The sequence below is a fragment of the Nerophis ophidion genome, linkage group LG07, assembly GCF_033978795.1.
Source record: "Nerophis ophidion isolate RoL-2023_Sa linkage group LG07, RoL_Noph_v1.0, whole genome shotgun sequence".
Lineage (NCBI taxonomy): Eukaryota > Metazoa > Chordata > Actinopteri > Syngnathiformes > Syngnathidae > Nerophis > Nerophis ophidion.
In genome coordinates this window covers 52,188,591-52,210,786 of record NC_084617.1, presented here as the reverse complement: position 1 = coordinate 52,210,786, position 22,196 = coordinate 52,188,591, and the positions used below count along the sequence as shown (strand labels likewise).

At 41.1% G+C, this 22,196-nt stretch overlaps 1 protein-coding gene across 1 annotated transcript in view; it reads left to right on the top strand.

Annotated features, from left to right (window-relative positions):
* The first annotated feature begins 6,500 nt into the window (after nucleotides 1–6,500).
* Nucleotides 6,501–22,196, top strand: part of LOC133556457 (beta-1,4-galactosyltransferase 3-like) — a 54,501-nt gene continuing 38,805 nt past the window's right edge. Inside the window, exon 1 of the mRNA XM_061906396.1 lies at nucleotides 6,501–6,585. The gene's annotated coding sequence lies outside the window, so the exon portion shown is untranslated. The remainder of the gene's footprint in view (nucleotides 6,586–22,196) is intronic.

Below are 22,196 nucleotides of genomic sequence, written 5' to 3'. Positions count from 1 at the left end.
ACTCTAAACTGGTTCTCACGCCAGCACAAACTCCAAGGCTGGAGCCCACTCCGGTACCAGCACCACGACAGGTACCAGTGCCAGCTCCGCGCCGCCAAGCACCGGTGCCAGCTCCGCGCCGCCAAGCACCGCCGACGGGGCTGGAGCCCACACCAGCGCCGACGACGGGGCGGGAGCCCACACCAGCGTCGACGACGGGGCTGGAGCCCACACCAGCGTCGACGACGGGGCTGGAGCCCACACCAGCACCACCGACGACGGGGCTGGAGCCCACACCAGCACCACCGACGACTCCTGCGGCTCCCAGGCCGCCTCCGACGACTCCTGCGGCTCCCAGGCCGCCTCCGACGACTCCTGCGGCTCCCAGGCCGCCTCCGACGACTCCTGCGGCTCCCAGGCCGCCTCCGACGACTCCTGCGGCTCCCAGGCCGCCTCCGACGACTCCTGCGGCTCCCAGGCCGCCTCCGACGACTCCTGCGGCTCCCAGGCCGCCTCCGACGCCTTCTTCGGCTGCAGTCCCCGCACCCTCGTCTGCTGCTTCCAAGCCTGCTGGGATTTCGGTGCTGAGGCGTCGTCCACCACGTCGACCACGGGCGTGGCCTCTGCGAGGTCATCCTCCTCGCCAGATACTCCCTCCTCCATGTCGGCCACGGATGTGGCCGTGCCCGGGTCGTCCGCCTCGCCGGGCACCTCATCCTGCGAGGCGGCCACTAATGTGGCCTTTTCGAGGTCGCCCGCCAAAACTTTTTCGGCAGCAGCGTTCCACCCGCCGCCGCCACATGATGTGTCCTCGGTGGATTCGGGGACATGCGATCTGGCGACCCTCCACCGTGGACTCCCTCCGCCCTCCCTTCGTTTGTGAACTTTCTGGTTTTGGGAGGGGGTTCTCTTTATTGCAGTTTTTTGGGGGCATCTGGGATCTGCCCCTTAAGGGGGGGGTAATGTTGTGATCCGGCTTCCGGATCACACATCTCTAGCATGTTTGTCTTTTTTGTATTGTCCTACTAGGTTTTGATCATGTTTTGGACTCTACCGATCCCGTTTGTTAGCGCACTTCCTTATTTACATTCATCACCATGACAACTTATTTGCTCCTCCTGCATGGCTCATTCACACACCGGTTTGTAATTATGTTTTCTGTATTTAAGCCCCTCTGCTACCTAGTTCGCTCTCGCCAGTTTGTTTGCACCTGCAACCGTTACGTGAGTGGTCTCTGATTATTTTTCTGCTTGCTAAATGTAGCTTGCCTCCGCGCGCTTGGCTCGCGCTTTATGGACTTCGAACTCTGTCTTCTGTGTATATTAGCATTTAGTTTTCTGTGCTCAAACACGCCTTTGATTTGCTCTTTTGTACCAGTGTTCTTTTGTAACTTCATATTAAAAGGCTGTTCATACCTTCATTCCTGCCTGCTGTGATCCTGCGCATCGAGAGGCGACACTCCCCGCGCATCCACGATGCCGCGCAAACGTAACAGCGTCATCATCATAACTGTGGAAATTAATTCCATGTCCACTGATGATGACACTGCCAAGTGGAATTTTGTAAATATTAAAAATAATACTATTAGATGTATTTGAAGGCAAAATAGTTTGATATAGACACGGCAGAGAGCCCATTCAGGACACTCCTTTCCTTTGGGTGGCGCTGTGTATAAATATGAAGTGCTGATTGGTGTGCGCCTTTAAAAGGGTGGCATCACCAAGATCGTGCCCTCTCTCTGGTCTTGGCATTTGGCACCTGCAGCATGCTCGCGGCAATTAGGCTGTTGACGAGGACAGCCAATGAGTGTTGCGCAGTCTAGCGGTGGTCCTGTGACGGGTGTAAAGAGAGCTTTCTTACCTGCCTGATTGATAGCGATGGTCAGACAAAGCCTCATGAGGCATTGAACCACTTGAGCTAATTAGTTCGAGAATTTCTCAAAGCATGTTTCGGCACCAGGCTCCACCTGCTGGTCAAATGTATAATCAAAAATAGCTGTATCTTAACCACATAACGTGTGACGCATTAATTTGTTGTGTCAGATATGGCTCTTGGAAATGACAATTAATCACAATAAATGTTTGACAACATGATTTTGCTAGTTAAAGTATAACAAAATTGTCATAACAGGGTTTATGCAGCTTACTGCGAGGTTTGTTCTCCCGGGACGCAATCAGACTATTCCGGACAATGCTTGCAGGTAGGAACATATTTAATTATTCAACTAACACTCAACGAAGTACAAAGCGGAAAACAACCCGAAGGCAAGCGTGCCTATCGCACGCGGAACCTAAGGCAAAAAACTTAGGACATGAAACATGAAACTATGGACATGAAAACCTCACTAAACTGTGGCATGAAACAAATAGCATTAACTATGTAATTGGTCATGAAAACGAGCAACATGAACTATGGTATCACATGAAACAAGCAATGACGCCAGTACGACTAACTGGCAAAGACAGGCTTAAATAATGGTCGCTTGATTACAGCAAGTGCATGTCCCGAACACCAGAGGCAGGTGAAAATAAGTCGGCATGGTAACTTAAAAAAAAATAATAATTTGCACAAAAACAGGAACTAATGGTGTCTAAAACTAACAGAACATAACAAAAACATGATCCGGACCACAGATCATGACAAAAATATGTTTTATGTGTTATATATTAATATGTATCAGGTTGTGAAATGTTTTTCTGTTACATTGAGGAAAGGCATGAAGAGGAAGATGACAACTTGGACAACGATGCACATAACAGAGGAGATTTGGTGAATTTTTAGTTTGGGATTTTGGCGATTATTATTATTATTTTTTGGACAAAATCTCTCCATCCAGCTTTGGATTTCTGGCAGTTGGTTATAAAGAATGAATACAGAATGCATTAGTTTAGTAAATGTAATGTTTAAAGCAGGCACGTGCACACATAGGGCCCTATGGGTGCTTGAGCCCCTGCCCTTTTTTGTTCCGTCTTAAAAAGTGCCCTCTGCCTGTGTGTGTGTGTGTGTGTGTGTGTTTTGTTTTGTTTTTTCTTTAAACAACATTAATACATTCCTGTTAAGGATGTAAAAAAACAAAACAAAACAAAACAAAACAAAACAAAAAAACAGCGGTACAAAACTCCACGTTTTCTTGTAATATTGGGTTCTTTGAGCCTGCCCTTCCACCAGAGAGAGAGAGAGAGACAGAGAGAGAGAGAGAGTGAGTGAGAGAGAGAGAGAGAAAGGAGAGAGAGCCAACTGCGGCCCGAGGAGACGTGACAGTGGAGCAACTTGAACCTGTGAGTTATGGTCTAGTCGCCGTCCACTTATTCAGAATTTAAAATGGGTAATATTTCAGAAAAACGCTGTATTATTCTCAGGGGCACCGAAATTTTAATACAGATAAAATAATGACAATAAGTTATTAACTAACATATGATCACACAGGTTTTATTTTCTATGTCCTAGTAACAATACCTTTATTTGTTTTGGAAGCATCAACCCCTGCAAGGCCCCCCCACCCCCCCTCTATTTACATAAAATGGTTCAGTCCGGCTGGATCAGCTGCATGTAGCACACGGCGATTTGTCACAGATAGCGCCACAGCGGGCAAAGCGGAGGAGACAGCAGTATGCCTCAAAGATCAGGCAGCCAAAAAAGAAAGGAAAAGAAAATTAGAGAGGAGAAGGAGTTGAAGGGTCGACCATATGTCACTCAATATTTCCCCAAAAAAGGTGGGGTTGTTAGTTGTGGTGGAAAGTTATGCATATTAACTTTGGTCCCTGTCTGTGGTAATAAGCTAGCTCACTTTTCTGACCATGTTAGCTCAAGAAAACTCTGGATTTTTACATTTTGCTGCTATATTAGTTAAATAATCAATCCAGTCAAACATTTATCAAGCTGTTCTTATTCAATAATAGTTGATCTCCCCTCTGTCAAAATGATGCCTCATTCTGAACAGTCAACAGCAGCAGTTGCAGCAGCAGCAGCTGTCTGTCAGCCCCCAACTCCCCCTGCCCCTGAATCAGCCCCAGTGCCCCCACATGAGGAAGGGGGTGAGCAGCTATGTGTGTTGAAATAATAATAACAACAATAATAATAATATAATACAGAATATAATACATGTTACTAAAGTCTCAAAACAATACAAAGATGAAGGTAATTCATTAATTAAAATGAATTAAATAAAATTCATTTTGAACAATTTTAATGGTTTAAAGAGCATAAACCCTTTTGTATGTAAAATAGCATCAAAAATGTTGCCGCTGTGTTGGGGGCCCTGTAAAGATTATTTTCATGGGGCCCAAAATCCCTAGCGGCGCCCCTGATTATTTTATTATTCAATGTGTCAGCTTCTGTTTTTGCCGGACGTCGGAGCACAGCACATCAATTGAGCACGGCGCATCAATTGAGCACAGAGCAGAGCGGATCGTGCGGGCCAGGAAGTAGTGTACAAAATACAAAATAAAACACGGGTTAATTTTCAAAATAAAATGCACTGTGTTTACGGCGGATCACATTTCTCTCACAGTAGAGGTTTGGATATAAAGTTGTATTGCGTTTCAGTTGTTTAGTCTGAGCGTTAAGTGAGAAAGACCATAAGTTACAACTTGATGGTGTTTTCATCAAGTTAAAGGAAGAAGGACAGATTTTCACATTGAAGTTTTTTCCATTTGGGTATTCATTTTTTGTATTTTTTTTCAAAGTTCATGTTGCACTGTTCAATGTTCTATATTAAAGTGCTTATCTTTAACAATAAATTGCCTAATAATAAACCAGTGTTTTGTTGCTTTTCATGTCTTCCAAGCCTATGATAATGTGAATTAACTAATTATGACAATAATTTGTTGACACAAAAGAAATGGCAATTACTTTTACCTACAAAGGACACACAGCTAAGTAGTTAGCTTCCTATTAGCAAATTAAATTTTACATTAATTTCCATATTGTGTAAAGCACCCAAAAAAAAATTCCTGCCCTTTTCTGACTTTGAGCCCCTGCCCCTCTATAATCATGTGCACGTCCTTGGTTTACAGTAATAAACACCCTTGAGAAGTGACGTTGCCCACATCTTGTAGAATGAAATGTACCAAAAGGTCTGCTGGCATCACAAATACAAACAAGCTATTTATTATTAGTGACATAGTGGTAACCGATTTGGATTGAACTTGTTGTCATTCTTTGATTCTATTGGCATTTTATAAACAATTTATTTTCTCCTACAGAGTCCGAACTGACTGCAAGTCTCAAAAGCCCACATTTTACAATGGAGCTTGGGCGGTTTATGAATTCGCAAATGTCCCAGAAAATCTGATTCGCATCCCCAAGAGAGTCACATGGTACAACTTGGCAGCGATGCTTCAGACTTCATCATTTCCACCTCTTCTCCGACATGAAGCAAGCCTTGATTCCGTGCTTCACAGTAACACTCCCTCCATTACTCAAGACTCGCCTCGAAACTTCGGCACATTTCATTCTATCACTAATGACTGATAATCAAGGGTTTACTGTTTTAAAGGGTTGGCCTACTTGTTCCCCAGTGCAGCTGGTGTGGCTTTAGCGGGAAACAGTAGTGCTAATTACCAACGACTATTCATAATTTGCTTTGTAGTACACATGAATGCATCTGGAACGCCACATTTTGCGTATGTGCCACCATTGAAGGAGCAAAACGTAAAACTGCTTCGCTTTTGTGTCATGTTTGAGACAGGGCAAGTCAGATGAAAAACACAAATATGGAAATAACTTACAGCAAATGTCTTAAGAAGAAAAACAAGGACATACAAGACTTTGGTGAGAGAACAATGTTAGGATTCCTCCTCTTTGGACAGAGCCTGTTTGAGAAACTGTCGGCCCAGGGAGTTGATGGCCATGTTCTTCAGGTCAATCTTTCCTCCCACTTTGGACTTAATATATCCGTACAGGTTGGCTCCCTTGGTCCTTTCAGTACCACACCCATCAGGACCCGTGCAGCGTTCTTTTGACTGACTCCACGACACCATGACTATGCCCGATAAGTCTCTATTTTGTGCGTGCTTGGGTCTCGCGTTGTTGAGTACATCTGACTACAAGCCGCTCAAAACGTTTTCTTCTCCAAGTCACAACACTGACATTGTATTTGCGTGCAGGTGCGGCCAGAGAGAGAGAGACAGTTAGAGACGGGACGGTCCTCAAGTGACGGCGTGGTAAGAGTACACCGTCACAGACGGTCGACAGAAAGTTTCTCCTCAACTTTTGTAACCTACTGTACAATACCACCGTGATCCAGGCCACTGCAGCATTGATTGAAACTTTTATTAGTAGATTGCACAGTACAGAACATATTCCGTACAATTGACCACTAAATGGTAACACCCGGAAACGTTTTTCAACTTGTTTAGTCGAGGTCCACGTAAATCAATTCATGGTTAAAAAGGTGAATATATTAATGTTTTAAGAAGATACCACAACTGCAGGCACCACTGCCTTGTTCTGCAAGAACGCATTAAGTAAAAACTAGAACACCACGCCCGCAGTAATAAATTCTTCCTCCACTACTTAAATTTGCTCAGTCTTTACTCAAACCATTACTTGCACGCTCCAGCCGGTTCAGGGAGATAATAGGTGTGTCTCCTGCATCCAGTCTCTGTGAGTCATGTCTTGTATTTTTTCTACTTCATATATTGTTTTTAAGTATTTAATTTATTTGAACAATACTTTGGCTTCGTTCAGTTTTCCACCGAATGCGATTATTACAGCAATTTTAATTTAGTTGGAGTCCTGGTGTGTTGGCTAAAATATAAACTCATACTGTAGAGTCATCAAATCTGTTTTGGTTTGGTCTATTCAGTTCAACATTTTAACGAACTTGAATTACAGTAGAACAAAAGTAAAAAAAAATGGTTTCCTGCTGGCTCCGCTGTGAATGGGACTCTCGCTGCTGTGTTGGATCCGCTTTGGACTGGACTCTCGCGACTGTGTTGGATCCATTATGGATTGAACTTTCACAGTATCATGTTAGACCCGCTCGACATCCGTTGCTTTCCTCCTCTCCAAGGTTCTCATAGTCATCATTGTCACCGACGTCCCACTGGGTCATTATTGTCACCGATGTCCCACTGGGTGTGAGTTTTCCTTGCCCTTATGTGGGCCTACCGAGGATGTCGTAGTGGTTTGTGCAGCCCTTTGAGACACTAGTGATTTAGGGCTATATAAGTAAACATTGATTGATTGATTGAAAAACAATAGCCCTTTTTTATTTAAAAGAATACAAATCCCTTCGGCCTGTGTATGGATTTGTTGTCGTATACATATGTGTGTGTGTGTGTGTGTGTGTGTGTGTGTGTATGGATGGATGGATGGATGTAAATGTGTGTATGTACGTATATGTGTGTGCATGTATGGTTCCAGGTATGTGTGTGTTCATAGATGTGTATATGTGTGTGTGTATGTGCATGTGTGGGTATTAGAGATGCGCGGTTTGCGGTCTCATCCGTGGAGTCCGCGGATAAACAGCGGGTCGGGCGGGTGACATGACAAAAAAATTGATTTTAATTAGATTCGGGCGGGTGGCGGTTGAACCATTCAGAAATATTTGATATACATGGTTCTGGGATCGGTATCCTTTACCATTCAAAAAGCCATTTAGGACCCGTGTCACAAAGCGAAGAAGACAATAGGAGACGCAAACATTCTCTAGAATGACTGCCGGCAGTCACCCAGTTAATAAGTATTAGGACATGCTATGAAGCCATTGGCTTTGTCGCCTTCTACAGCATGTACATCTGCTTGCCAGTCCAGCAACATATTGTGTGTGGCTTCCGCAGACACACGCACACGACTGCACGTCATACTGGGTGACACAGAATACACTAATGGTTGTAATATAAACAATTTTAACACTCTTAGTAATATCCGCCACGCTGTGAAGCCACACCCAACAAGAATGACAAACACATTTTGGGAGAACATCCTCACAGTAACGCAACCTAAACGCAACACAATAAATACCCAGAATCCTTTGCATCCATGACAAGTCCCGTATATTTTATACACCCCGCTAGCCCCATATGTATGTATGTATATATTTCTGTGTGTATGTATGTATACATGTATATGTATGTGTGTATGTATGTGTATGTATACGTGCATATATATGTGTATATATATATATATATATATATATATATATATATATACAGACATACACACATATACATATATATATATATGTATATGTGTGTATGTCTGTATATATATATATATATTTATATATATATATATATGTATATATGTATATGTGTGTATGTCTGTATATATATATATATATAAATATATACATATATATATAATATGTATGTATATCGGTATGTGTATGTATGTATATGGATATATGCGTGTGTGTATGTATATATACAGATGTATATCGATGTATTGGTATACATATGTATGTGTATGTATATATACATGTATATATATATATATATACATATATATATATATATATATATATATATATATATATATATATATATGTCTTAATTGGATTATCTAGAGAATAGTGTTCGATACCGTGGTAGAGCGCAATCCGATGAAACAGTTCTGTAGAGATGAAGTAGTCTTGTGATTTTTCACACACACACACACATATATATATATATATATGTATATATATATATATATATATATATATATATATATATATATATATATGTCTTAATTGGATTATCTAGAGAATAGTGTTTGATACCGTGGTAGAGCGCAATCTGATGATTGAGGGAACCCCTCATGAAACAGTTCTGTAGAGATGAAGTAGTCTTGTGATTTTTTCCCACACACACCCACATATATATATATATATATATATATATATATATATATATATATATATATATATATATATATATATATATATATATATATATGTATATATGTGAGTATGTATATTTCTGGGGATACGCTCTGGGCCTGCTGGTCAATTGGGGTCGGCGCCTCAGGCTACTGCATCCGGGCTGCATGTCTGGAGCTCCTGGGTTCCACCGTCCATCCCTTCTGGGTGCCCGTCTTGGTTGGGGCTGGCTGGGTCTAGTCCCCTCATCCATTGTGGTAGCTTGCTGCGGCAGGGTATTCCGAGTTGCTGCGAGACGGCCAGCTGCTGGGGTAGTAATGTTGTGTGTCAGCATGTCTGTGATCTTATTTTAAATGTTTTTTATTTTTTTTGTGTATATATGTATACGGAGGTGTGTATATGAATTTATATATGTATGTATTTATATATGTATGTGTATGTGTGCATGTATGTATGTATATGTGTGTATATGTGTGTATGTATGTATATATGTATATATGTGTATGTATTTATATGTGTATATGTATGTATGTGTATATATGTATGAATGTGTGTGTGTATGTATGTATGTATATATATGTGTGTGTGTATGTATGTGTATATGTATATGTGTATGTATGAGTATATATACATATAGGTATTGCATATATGCATGTGGGACGGCGTGGCGCAGTGGAAGAGTGGCCGTGCGCAACCCGAGGGTCACTGGTTCAAATCCCACCTAGTACCAACCTCGTCACGTCCGTTGTGTCCTGAGCAAGACACTTCACCCTTGCTCCTGATGGGTGCTGGTTGGCGCCTTGCATGGCAGCTCCCTCCATCAGTGTGTGAATGTGTGTGTGAATGGGTAAATGTGGAAGTAGTGTCAAAGCGCTTTGAGTACCTTGAAGGTAGAAAAGCGCTATACAAGTACAACCCATTTATCATTTATATATGTATGTGTGTGTGTGCATATGTATAATGTATATAAGTATATATATATATATATATAATTATTATTATTTTTACATATATATATATATATTAATCACGTTATTTCTTTTGGGGGGGGGGAGTTGGTTTTTTTTGTGTTCGTTTTTTCCCTCTCTTTCAGGGGGGGCGTCGACAGGGCGGTTGCTGGTTGTTCCATCTCCATCTTTGGGGTCCCTGCGGGTGGGGTGGGTGGTTCCCGCGGCCCTGCGCTGGGTGGTCCTGTGGCGGCCGATTTGGGTGGACCGCGCCGTGCTCCCCGGGGATGGTGGTGGGTTCGTGGGAGCCTGGGTGCTGGTGGGGCGGGGGCGGTCTTCCTGTCCGGTTGCGGGGAGTCTCTGGGTTTCCCGGGGCAGGGCGTCCCGTTTTTCTGCCCATGTGAGGGGTTGTCTCTTGCTGGCTTTGGGTCTGGCCGTCCGCTGCTTCTCTCGTGCCCTGTCCTCTGCCGGGCGCGTCTGTCTGCGGCCTGCTGCTGGCTCTTCCGGGCGGCGCGGTGGTTCCCGTCGCGGTGGTTCCCGTCGCTGGCCGGCCTGGCTGCATGGGGCCGGTGGTCCCTGGTTCCCTGGGCGCCACACCTGCTGTTTGGGTCGGGCTCTCTGGGCGGCTGGGGCCGCACTCTGGCTCCCACGCACACTGGGAGTCAAATATATTGTACATACAAACACACATATACTCACACACACACACCGTTATTCATACATACAAACGTACATACATAGGCACCTATGCTCCCACATACATACACAAATACAGTACATACCTACATACTCCAAGTTCGTCCATCTACACGCACATTCACGGTACAAACATACATATACTGTACATATACATTCACTGTACAAACAAACATACGTACATATACTGTACAAACATTCATATACACATTATGTTCATATACAAGTACATATACATACATACACTCATACACATAATCACGTTTCATCAAACATATATCAACGTTGTTGCCCTAGGGTAAACTAGGTAACACATGGCATACTGACAAAACTTAACACATTGTTACTATAACAATCTACAAGATCAATATAGGTTGCCTCTCTCTCTTCCCCTCCATCTTTCGGTATTCCTTTTTTAAATTTTTAAAAAATGTATCTTTCTAGTTATCATTATGTATACGTATTGTTGCTTTTGAACAACTGTATTGTTGATAATAGAGGTAAACTATTGGTATTGTTCATGATCAATAGCGCTTTTTTTATTGGTATTTGTATTGCTCCAGTTGTAGTGTAAAAATGACCATTGTCATTCCTATATTATTATTTATTCCACTAGCTGCTTCTTTGCTATCACTTTTCCGATCATATTTGTACATATCGTATGTGCTGGTGTTGTTCTACTGTTGTTGTTGTTTTTGTTGTGTTTGCTGTTGTTGTTTTTGTCTCTCTGTCTAATCCTCCCTTTAATTCCCACAATTTCCCCCTCTGTCTTCCTTTTTTTTCTCTTTCTATCCCCTCCTGCTCCGGCCCGGCTGCACAAAATGATAATATAAATAAACTTAATAAAGTCAAATTCAAATAAGGCAACAAGAGAAGTATCCTACACTTCTCTTTTGTAAAGTAAATCTGACCAGCTGATACGGGCACCTACATCAACTATATGATTTGCCTGAGAAGCTGGACCGGACAAAAAAAAAAAAAAAAAGAGAATACAAATATTTTTTCTTAAAAAACATTTGTTTATGCTGCTAGCAAATAATTGTAAGCTAGGAATTCATCACAAAAAAAGAGCTCAATGCTGTCAAAGAATATACTAATAGTTTAATCATTTCACACTATTATATATTTATATTACACTTAAAATAAAAGGAAAACATATTTTATCAGCTGTCAAATGACATATATAAATAATATGACATTCTGTAAAAAGTAACAAATTAACTCTTCATAGCGCACTAGTCATCTACAGTATTATTCACCACTGCCCTTGGCAACAAACACAACAGTTAACATTTATAATTATATAAACATAATTGTGTAGGAAGTAATTTGCTTCACTTTCTAGGATGACTCACCTGCAGATGCTGTTTCAAGTTCGTTGTGTGCTCACCAATGTTCCACCTAATTTTTCCTCTTTTTGAGCAACTAAGGTTGGAGTTTCGTTAAGAAGCTTTGAAGTATCCTTAAAAAAAACAGGTACCCGATAACTCAGACGTTACTCAGTAGTTTTAAAATTTTTTATTTTATCATTCAAACTACTATTTATTTTTACTTGAGTCTTAATACTCCAACGTTCCTTTACTCTTAGATCAGACACAGTCTTGTTTTGGGTCAGGACTATATGTTTGGTAACTTCGACATTTTTAGGTTAAGAAAAACAATAAAGAAGCTTTTCCCAATCCCAAAAAAGTCGATTTGTACCTACAGCATTACAGTGGGAGCTCAAATGTAACACAGGTTGTACAATTTTACAGCATTTTTTGGAAAAACATTTGCCTAATAATAAACATAACATTATTAAGTGGCGCATAATTTTCCAGCAGACGTTAAAAAAAACCCGATTGCACTGAGCCAGTATTGAACTTTTTTTTTCTCGATTTCTGGTGGTTGTATTTAAAGTTACGTTTCTGTTTTACTTGTCTTTGTTGTGTGGGTGACTTTCCAATTGTCCTGCCTCTTGATATTCATTGCCTGAGTAATTTCTCCTCGTCAGTTTCTTAGGTTTCTTGCGCATCAGCCAGTCATCTCTTTCCTTTTCCTGTTGTTTCTTCATGCTGTCACTTTTTCAGTTATTTATTTATTATTCTTACTGAGCAAACTGTAATTTTTTTTGTTAATATTTGTACATACTTAGTCTGAAAGTAGACTGAACATAATCATGTGTTGAGAGGGAAATGTGGTAATTTACACCTTGTTCACATTGCAGGTCAGTTCCTACTTTTTTTTGCCCATATGTGTGACCTGTGTGAGATTTTTTCATGTCAACTTGAACAGTACAATTCCGATTTTTTTTAAAATCTGTTTTGAGTTTTTTTATAAACTCCCCAAAATTTTTTGATTTCATACCAAAAACCACATGACATTCCCCCAATCCTCTGCTGTATCATCCATGTGCTCTCTGGCAAACTTCAGACGGGCCTGGACATGCACTTGCTTAAGCAGGGGGACACGTCTGGCACTGCAGGATTTAATTCCCCGTCGGCATAGTGTGTTACTGAGGGTAACCTTTGTTACTTTGGTCCCAGCTCTCTGCAGGTCGTTCACCAGGTCCCCCTGTGTGGTTCTGGGATTTTTGCTCACCGTTCTCATGATCATTTTGACCCCACGGGATGAGATCTTGCGTGGAGCCCCAGATCGAGGGAGATTATCAGTGGATAATTGCTCCCACAGTTGATTTTTTCACACCAAGCTGCTTGCCTATTGTAGATTCATTCTTCCCAGTCTGGTGCAGGTCTACAATTCTTTTCCTGGTGTCATTCGACAGCTCTTTGGTCTTGGCCATAGTGGAGTTTGGAGTCTGACTAATTGAGGCTGTGGACAGGTGTCTTTTATACAGATAACGAGTTCAAACAAGTGCCATTAATACAGGTAACGAGTGGAGGACAGAAGAGCTTCTTAAAGAAGAAGTTACAGGTCTGTGAGAGCCATAGATCTTACTTGTTTAAAGTGACCAAATACTTATTTCCCACCATAATTTACAAATAAATTATTTAAAATTCCTACAATGTGAATTCCTGGATTTTTTTTTCACATTCTGTCTTTCACAGTTGAAGTGTACCTATGATGAAAATTACAGACCTCTGTCATCATTTTAGGTGGGAGAACTTGCACAGTCAGTCGCTGACTAAATACTTTTTGCCCCACTGTATATATATATATATATATATATATATATATATATATATATATATATATATATATATATATATATACTGTATATGTATACACACACACTATATTGCCAGACGTATTTGGCCACCCATTCAAATTATCAGAATCAGGTGTCTTAATCATTTGGTGTGTAAAATCAATCACTTAGGGATGAAGCCTGTTTCTACAAACATTCGTAAAAGAATGGGTCGCTCACAGGAGCTTAGTGACTTCCAGTGTGGAACTGTCATAGGAGGCCACATGTGCAACAAATCCAGTCGTGAAATTTCCACGCTCCTAAATATTCCAAAGTCAACTGTCTGCTTTATCATAAGAAAATGGAAGAGTTTGGGAACAACAGCAACTCAGCCACGAAGTGGTAGGCCACAAAAACTGACAGAGGGGTCAGTGGATGCTGAAGCGCATAGTGCAAAGAGGTTGCCGACTTTCTGCACAGTCAGTTGCTACAGAGCTCTAAACTTCATGTGACCTTCCAATTGGCCCACGTATAGTACGCAGAGAACTTCATGGAATGGGTTTCCATGGGTGAGCCACTATATCTAAGCCATACATCACCAAGTCCAATGCAAAGCGTCGGATGCAGTGGTGTAAAGCACGCCACCACTGGACTCTAGAGCAGTGGAGGCGTGTTCTCTGGAGTGATGAATCACACTTTTCCATCTAGCAATCTGATGGTCGAGCAGCTGGGTTTGGAGGTTGCCAAGAGAACGGTACATTTCGGACTGCATTGTGCCGAATGTGAAATTTGGTGATGGAAGAATTATGGTCTGGGGTTTTTTTTCAGGAGTTGGGCTTGGTCCTTTAGTTCCAGTGAATATAACTTTGAATCCTCCAGGATACCAACAATTTGTGGACAATTCCAGGCTCCCAACCTTGTGGGAACAGTTTAGAGTGGTCCCCTTCCTCTTCCAACATGACTGTGCACCAGTGCATAAAGAAAGGTCCATAAAGACATGGATGACGGAAACTAATTTGGATGAACTTGACTGGCTTGCACAGAGTCCTGACCTAAACCTGATAAAACACCTCTAGGAGGTATTAGAAGGGAGACTAAGAACCAGGACTTCTCGACCAACATCAGCGTGTGACACCACCAATGCGCTTTTGGAAGAATGGTCAAAAGTTCCTATAAACACACTCCGCAATCTTGTGGACAACCTTTTCCAGAAGAGTTGAAGCTGTAATAGCTGCAAACTGTCAGGACTTGGAATAAGGAGTGGACTCAGATGCAGATATGAGGATCTAATAAAGCTTTTATTTTGAAACCAATTTTTAAACCTCCGGAGCCAGAGTATTACGCACTTAATGATTAACAAAAAAAGTCTGCGGAAATAATTCCGGAAATAGATAAACCAAAAATCACTCCAAAAATAGGAGGAGAAAAAAATAACAAAAAGACGAACTGTCATTAAAGTCGTATCTACTATAAAAAATAACACAAAGTACTCCAACAGGAGGAAGAACAAAAAGGGCTATTACCTAATCCCTAAGAAAGATAAACAAAAAATCACTCAATCTTAGAGGAAGAAAACAAAAAATTACAAAAACTCACAAAATAGGTTGGACGAAGGCTAGAATAACAAAGGTTGCTCAAAGGAGGAAAAAAGTACAATTCAAAATTACAGCAAGAGAATTCTTGTTCCAAGGAAGTAAACGTGGGGAGAAGCAAGGCATGGATACAAACATGGACATGGACATGGACGCTAGATTGACACGAAAGCTCGAGACGATCTGGCACATGACAAGGGGAGGCATGAGCCTAAATAGAACATGATGGTAATGGGAAACAGGTGGAAACAATCAAGGCTCAGGGATGACGTCAGACTGGTGACACACAAGGAAGGGCCCGTGATCTGAAACAAGACGAGTTGCTTTTCAAAATAAAATATGCAAATCACAAGACAGAAAAAGCCAAGATCAGACTTCCCTCACCGCGGTGTGACACAAACGGTGGAACGACATCATATTGAACCCGATGGGTTAGGAATTGGATGGCAATTCAAGTTTATATGTGAGTTAAGGCAGGTGGCCAATACGTTTGGCAATTATATATATATATGTGTATATATATATATATATATATATGTATATATATATATATATATATTAGGGGTGTGTATATATATATATATATTAGGGGTGTGTGTATATATATATATATATATATATATATATATATATATATATATATATATATATATATATATATATATAAATTTTGGGTTATTTATTTACCAAATTTGTAAACAATGGCATAACATACATTTACACACAGGGTCCATTGCCAGGGTTAATGTGGTCAACATGTATAAAATAAAAAATAAATACGATAAGGCTCAGAATGGTTTCTTAACAAAACCTTTCTACATATAAAGTGCTTTTTTTGATTGATTGATTGAGACTTTTATTAGCCTGGCTCACTTGGCAGTAAGAGGATATATGGGCTCATTGTTCCTCCACCATAAAAGTGGGTCAACATCTAGTTTTTAATGCAATATGGACTTAAATCTGCTACTATAAAAACATTTGTTATTGCTTTAGCCCTGCCTGACTCGCCGAGGAGAGGCTGCTTGAATGCGGTAGTGACACTTCAAAGGGGTTAGCATGTGTTATCAGAGTAGCGTATGTGTGTGTGTGGCCCTTTAATATGTGACAGCATGTGAGATGAGTGACGTCAGTGAGTGTGTGGGTGAGCGAGGTGAGGGAGCGTAGCGTGGCGTGAGTGCGGGAGTGGCTGGTGTTTTGTTGGATTGGCTGTGTGCAAGACCTCAATAAAGCCATGATTTGCAACTAATCGCCGGACTCTTCATTTACCCTGCATCTTTCCAAGGACCCGTCCCATGCGGTTGAGGGTTTGTGGGTCCTGGTCACTTTGGCTGCAGCCTTCGCAACACTGGTTGTGTCATGTGTTCACAACCTCTGGGTTCCGGTCAGGTCCACATAGTGGAGAAAAGATGATAAACAAAATAATAAATTATGAAGCAAAAGTTGATTTACATTTATGGTGTGTATGTGTAATGTTGTCCGCGGATTTATCGCCTGCTCAGAGAGAAATCTTTTGTTTTTAAACATAAACATAGTGGGCTACTTTATACTGTAACCTAAATTGTAGAGCACTCTGGTCAACTTTATTTTTCAAATCTGCTTTTTAAATATTCAGTCAATTTCAGCAATAACCAGTTTTTAGGATTTCTACACGTTTTGTATTACTTTTTACGTGTATTATTTATGCATTATTAACTGAGTCGAAGGATCGGGATTTTCTTTATAAAGCAAATATATATATATATATATATATATATATATATATATATATATATATATATATATATATATATATAGTACTAGTTTATGGAGAAATAAATGATAATTGCTTGATTAGTTTGGTTTTTAGATCAAATGTAATATGTAATACAACAATCAGCTTCACTCACATAATGAGGTAGTTGGTACCTTCAGAAACACCATCCATCCATCCATTTCCTTCCGCTTATCCGAGGTTGGGTCACGGGGGACTTTTACAGACAGGATTTCTAGGCGCAGTCAGGGCGTTGAGGGGATCCGGTTTGGTGGCTGCAGGATACGGTCTCTGCTTTTTGCAGATAATGTGGTCCTGATGGCTTCAACTGGCCAGGATCTTCACCTCTCCCTGGATCGGTTCACAGCCGAGTGTGTAGCGACTGGGATGAGAATCAGCACCTCAGAATCCGAGTCCATGGTTCTCGCCCATTTGAGTACAATCTCCAAATTGGGGAGGTTGAAGAGTGGATTGTGAGATCGACAGGCGGATCGGTGCGGTGTCTTCAGTAAAGCGGACGCTGCATCGATCCGTTGTGGTGAAAAAGGAGCTGAGCTGGAATGCAAAGCTCTCAATTTACCGGTTGATCTATGTTCCCATCCTCACCTATGGTCATGAGCTTTGGGTTATGACCGAAAGGACAAGATCACGGGTACAAGCGCTATGTGTTAATATGAAATAAACATGCAAACACTTGCCTTTGCCTTTGCGACCTCAAAATGAAGACACAAATAAAAGCCAATTATTTTATGCAGGCCAATAAACTTTTGATTAAATAAACTTCGTGAATGTGAAAAATATAGAACATTGTAAAACAAATGTGCTCTGTTAAACCACCAATGGTAACAAAAGTTAGCCGGTGGTGTTTTTGTTGTATTTGTGGATTGAAAAAGTTACTCTGCAGTAGTAGCAAACAGCTCCTTTTTAAAGGGCTAATTAAAACAAATTCAGTTGAGTTGTTTTGGTGTCGTTTGCGGTTAATTTGAATAGTGTTAATTCATTTTCATATGTAGAAAAACTTTTGCAACAACAATTTTCTAGCGATCATTTCAGACTCATTATTTGGGATCTTAGTAGATAAGGCCTATGGTGTGCAATGTTATGTTGCATTCAGTCTGCAGTTGCTGATGCCTTTTGACTGCTCCTAATTGTTTAAAAAAGAACCTGGTTGTGGTCTGTTTTCTCTGGAAGGGTTTGTCTGTAACGTTTTCTAACTTAGAGTTGTAAAAAAATGTCATCCATTAGGAAACAAGTAGTAAACAATGTCACTTTCTGTATGCCTCTGACTCACACTCCACTTTTGGATTTTCTCCACTCCACTATACTTGACTGCCATTACATTGTCCAAAAATCTTTTTACTGCACAGGTTCTTACGCCATAAATGTAAGAAAAGTATAAATTGTTCTTCATTATAATAAAACAGTAGAAAATAGTACATTTCCAAATTCATCAAAATCATCATCATCAATCTTTATTGCAGACCTTAAGATCCATTAAACATATAAAAACACAATACAAAACATTAAAAACAAAACAATAAAAAGAAACATAAAGCCCAAATGTCAGTTTCTAACATACAAACATGTGTGCCAATGGTTCCACAGTCCAGATGAGTATCTAACAGAACTGCAGCCAGGGTTCGTTAACAAAGTGATTATGTCAATTTTCGGACTCAGATGCCCTACACATAAACTTATACATAAGGTTGCATAGCAACACTGAGAAAGTGGGCACCCCAACACTAACAAAAATCTGGCTTGCACTGGCGCTTCTTGGAATTCCCAGGAGAAGCCTCATACAATCATTAAAAGCAACCTGCAGCTTCTGAAAGCGTTTCTGCTTATAGTTTACCCACAGGGGGGCAGTATACAAAGAAGTGCAATAGGCTCTGAATAAGTTAATCTTTACATAATTTGTACAATAATAACATTTCTTTCTCAGCATGTTGGTTTGGGCATACAGCATACGCCGCTGTCTGCATAGGTCATCGTCATCACCCAATAGATCAGTAATGATGTGCCCCAGATACTTAGTTTTATCACACACACTCAGCACCTGTCCTGACAGACAGAATGAAGGAAAAGAGAGATCCTTGTCTTCTCTTGTTCTACATATCATGATGACACTCTTCTTTGCATTATATTTCACATCATATTTTAAACCATAATCTGTACATATATTCAGCAGCTGTTGAAAGCCAGCACTGCTAGGAGACAGGATGGCTAAATCATCCGCATACATCGGATGATTAACCACAGCATTACCGAGTACACATCCTGTTCTACAAGTATTGAGCTGGACAGATAGGTCATTCATATACAGATTGAAGAGGGTAGGGGAGAGAATTCCCCCCTGGCGTACCCCGTTCCCAACCTTAAATGTTGCTGAGCATTTATCGCCCCATCTGATCTGCATGCTCTGATTAGCATACCAATATGACAAAATTCTGACGAAACTATCAGGCACGCCCCTCAAATTATTCACACAAACACAATAATTGCAATTAATTAAAGTGTGATCAATCAATCAATCAATGTTTACTTATATAGCCCTAAATCACTAGTGTCTCAAAGGGCTGCACAAACCACTACGACATCCTCGGTAGGCCCACATAAGGGCAAGGAAAACTCACACCCAGTGGGACGTCGGTGACAATGATGACTATGAGAACCTTGGAGAGGAGGAAAGCAATGGATGTCGAGCGGGTCTAACATGATACTGTGTAAGTTCAATCCATAATGGATCCAACACAGTCGCGAGATTCCAGTCCAAAGCGGATCCAACACAGCAGCGAGAGTCCCGTTCACAGCGGAGCCAGCAGGAAACCATCCCAAGCGGAGGCGGATCAACAGCGCAGAGATGTCCCCAGCCGATACACAGGCAAGCAGTACATGGCCACCGGATCGGACCGGATCCCCTCCACAAGGGAGAGTGGGACATAGGAGAAAAAGAAAAGAAACGGCAGATCAACTGGTCTAAAAAGGGAGTCTATTTAAAGTCACGCTTGTCAGGGAAGCCAGAATTTGATTATAAACATGGACTAAAACACTTCCAATTAAGTAAATGGTCCTCCCTTTGGATGAATAAACATAAGAAAATAAACTTAAACAGTATTTAGGCTCCTACAAAGATTTTGAAATATTTCCTTACACCATGAAGCTCCACATGACATTTCCTTCTCTTCACTGACTTTATTAGTTATTTTTATGTCAAATCAGAATTGTTTGTTCAAAAAGTAACAACAGGCTGAGCTTCTTCAGTCTCTCCACCTTTCATTTTTGTCAACTGCCTCACTACTCGAAGGTACTATCATTCTACTGTTAAGATAAAATTGCACATCATGGATGTTGCTAAATGGCTGAGTAAAATTAGGTCTTTGTGTCTTGTAGTGTAACAGTTACACACACAGGCATTGCTCTTTCTAAATTAACTGAGTATTTCTGCTGTTTCATTTTTTTGTACTTTTGGCATGTTGCGATCTGGTAGGCAGGGCATAGGTGTCAAACTCTGGCCCGCGGGCCAAATTTGGCCCGCCGTGTAATTTCATTTGGCCCTTGAGGCAATATCAAATTAACATTAGAGCTGGCCCGCCGGTGTTATACAGCGGTGCCGCTGTAACACCGCATTCACCGATTTCCCGGGAGACTCTCAAATTTCACTGTCCCTCCCGAAAATCTCCCGGTGCAACCATTCTCCCGAATTCCACCCGGACAACAATATTGGGGGTGTGCCTTAAAGGCACTGCCTTTATCGTCACCTACAACCTGTTGTCAAGTCTGTTTTTCCTCCTCACAAACAGCGTGCCGGCCCAGTCACGTAATATATGTGGTTTCTACACACATGTAAGTAAATGCAATGCATACTTGATCAACAGCATACACGTCACACTAAGGGTGGCCATATAAACAACTTTAACACTGTTAAAAATATGCGCCACACTCTGAACCCACACCAAACAAGAATGACCAACACATTTCGGGAGAACATCCGCACCGTAACACAACATAAACACAACAGAACAAATACCCAGAACCCCTTGCTGCACTAACTCTCCCGGACCGCTACAATATACACCCCCTCCCCGCTACCAAAAAACCCCACCCCCTAACCCCACCCACCTGAGCCCCGACATTAACTGAGCAGTAAAAAGGCCTGAATGGTTGATTAATTCATTGTTTTATTTTCAAATGTATTAGCCTCTGGAAAAAGTTAATGTTAATATTTACCTCAGAAGGCTGCAAATACAAAAGAGGCATTCAATTTTTATTTAAATTTGATTTGATATGCCATTGATATTTTTTTAATTATTATTTCAAACTTAAATGTGCATGTTACTATAAAGTTATATAAGCCTTGCTTGTTCAATATTCAATGAAAAACTTTTTTGGGTCCCTATTAAAAGATTAATTTGTTCAACCTCGGCCCGCGGCTTTGTTCAGTTTTAAATGTTGGCCCACTCTTTATTTGAGTTTTGTAGGGGATGACAGAACGTTTTAGCAGTTGATGTTACTTGGGAACATTGACAAAGTTGGGAATGAAATAATGCATAAGGGACCATGCCAGAATTAAGACGACTCAAATAAATATGAGTAAGAATACTGTATAACTAGACAGCAAGACGTTTTGAAGAAGCAATATTCGTGGCGACTTTTTCAATCAATCAATCAATCAATGTTTACTTATATAGCCCTAAATCACTAGTGTCTCAAAGGGCTGCACAAATCACCACGACATCCTCGGTAGGCCCACATAAGGGCAAGGAAAACTCACACCCAGTGGGACGTCGGTGACAATAATGACTATGAGAACCTTAGAGAGGAGGAAAGCAATGGATGTCGAGCGGGTCTAACATGATACTGTGAAAGTTCAATCCACAATGGATCCAACACAGTCGCAAGAGTCCAGTCCAAAGCGGGTCCAACTCAGCAGAGAGAGTCCCGTTCACAGCGGAGCCACCAGGAAACCATCCCAAGCGGAGGCGGATCAGCAGCGCAGAGATGTCCCCAGCCGATACACAGGCAAGCAGTACATGGCCACCGGATCGGACCGGACCCCCTCCACAAGGGAGAGTGGGACATAGAAGAAAAAGAAAAGAAACAGCAGATCAACTGGTCTAAAAAGGGAGTCTATTTAAAGGCTACAGCATACAAATGAGTTTTAAGGTGAGACTTAAATGCTTCTACTGAGGTGGCATCTCGAACTGTTACCGGGAGGGCATTCCAGAGTACTGGAGCCCGAACGGAAAACGCTCTATAGCCCGCAGACTTTTTTTGGGCTTTGGGAATCACTAATAAGCCG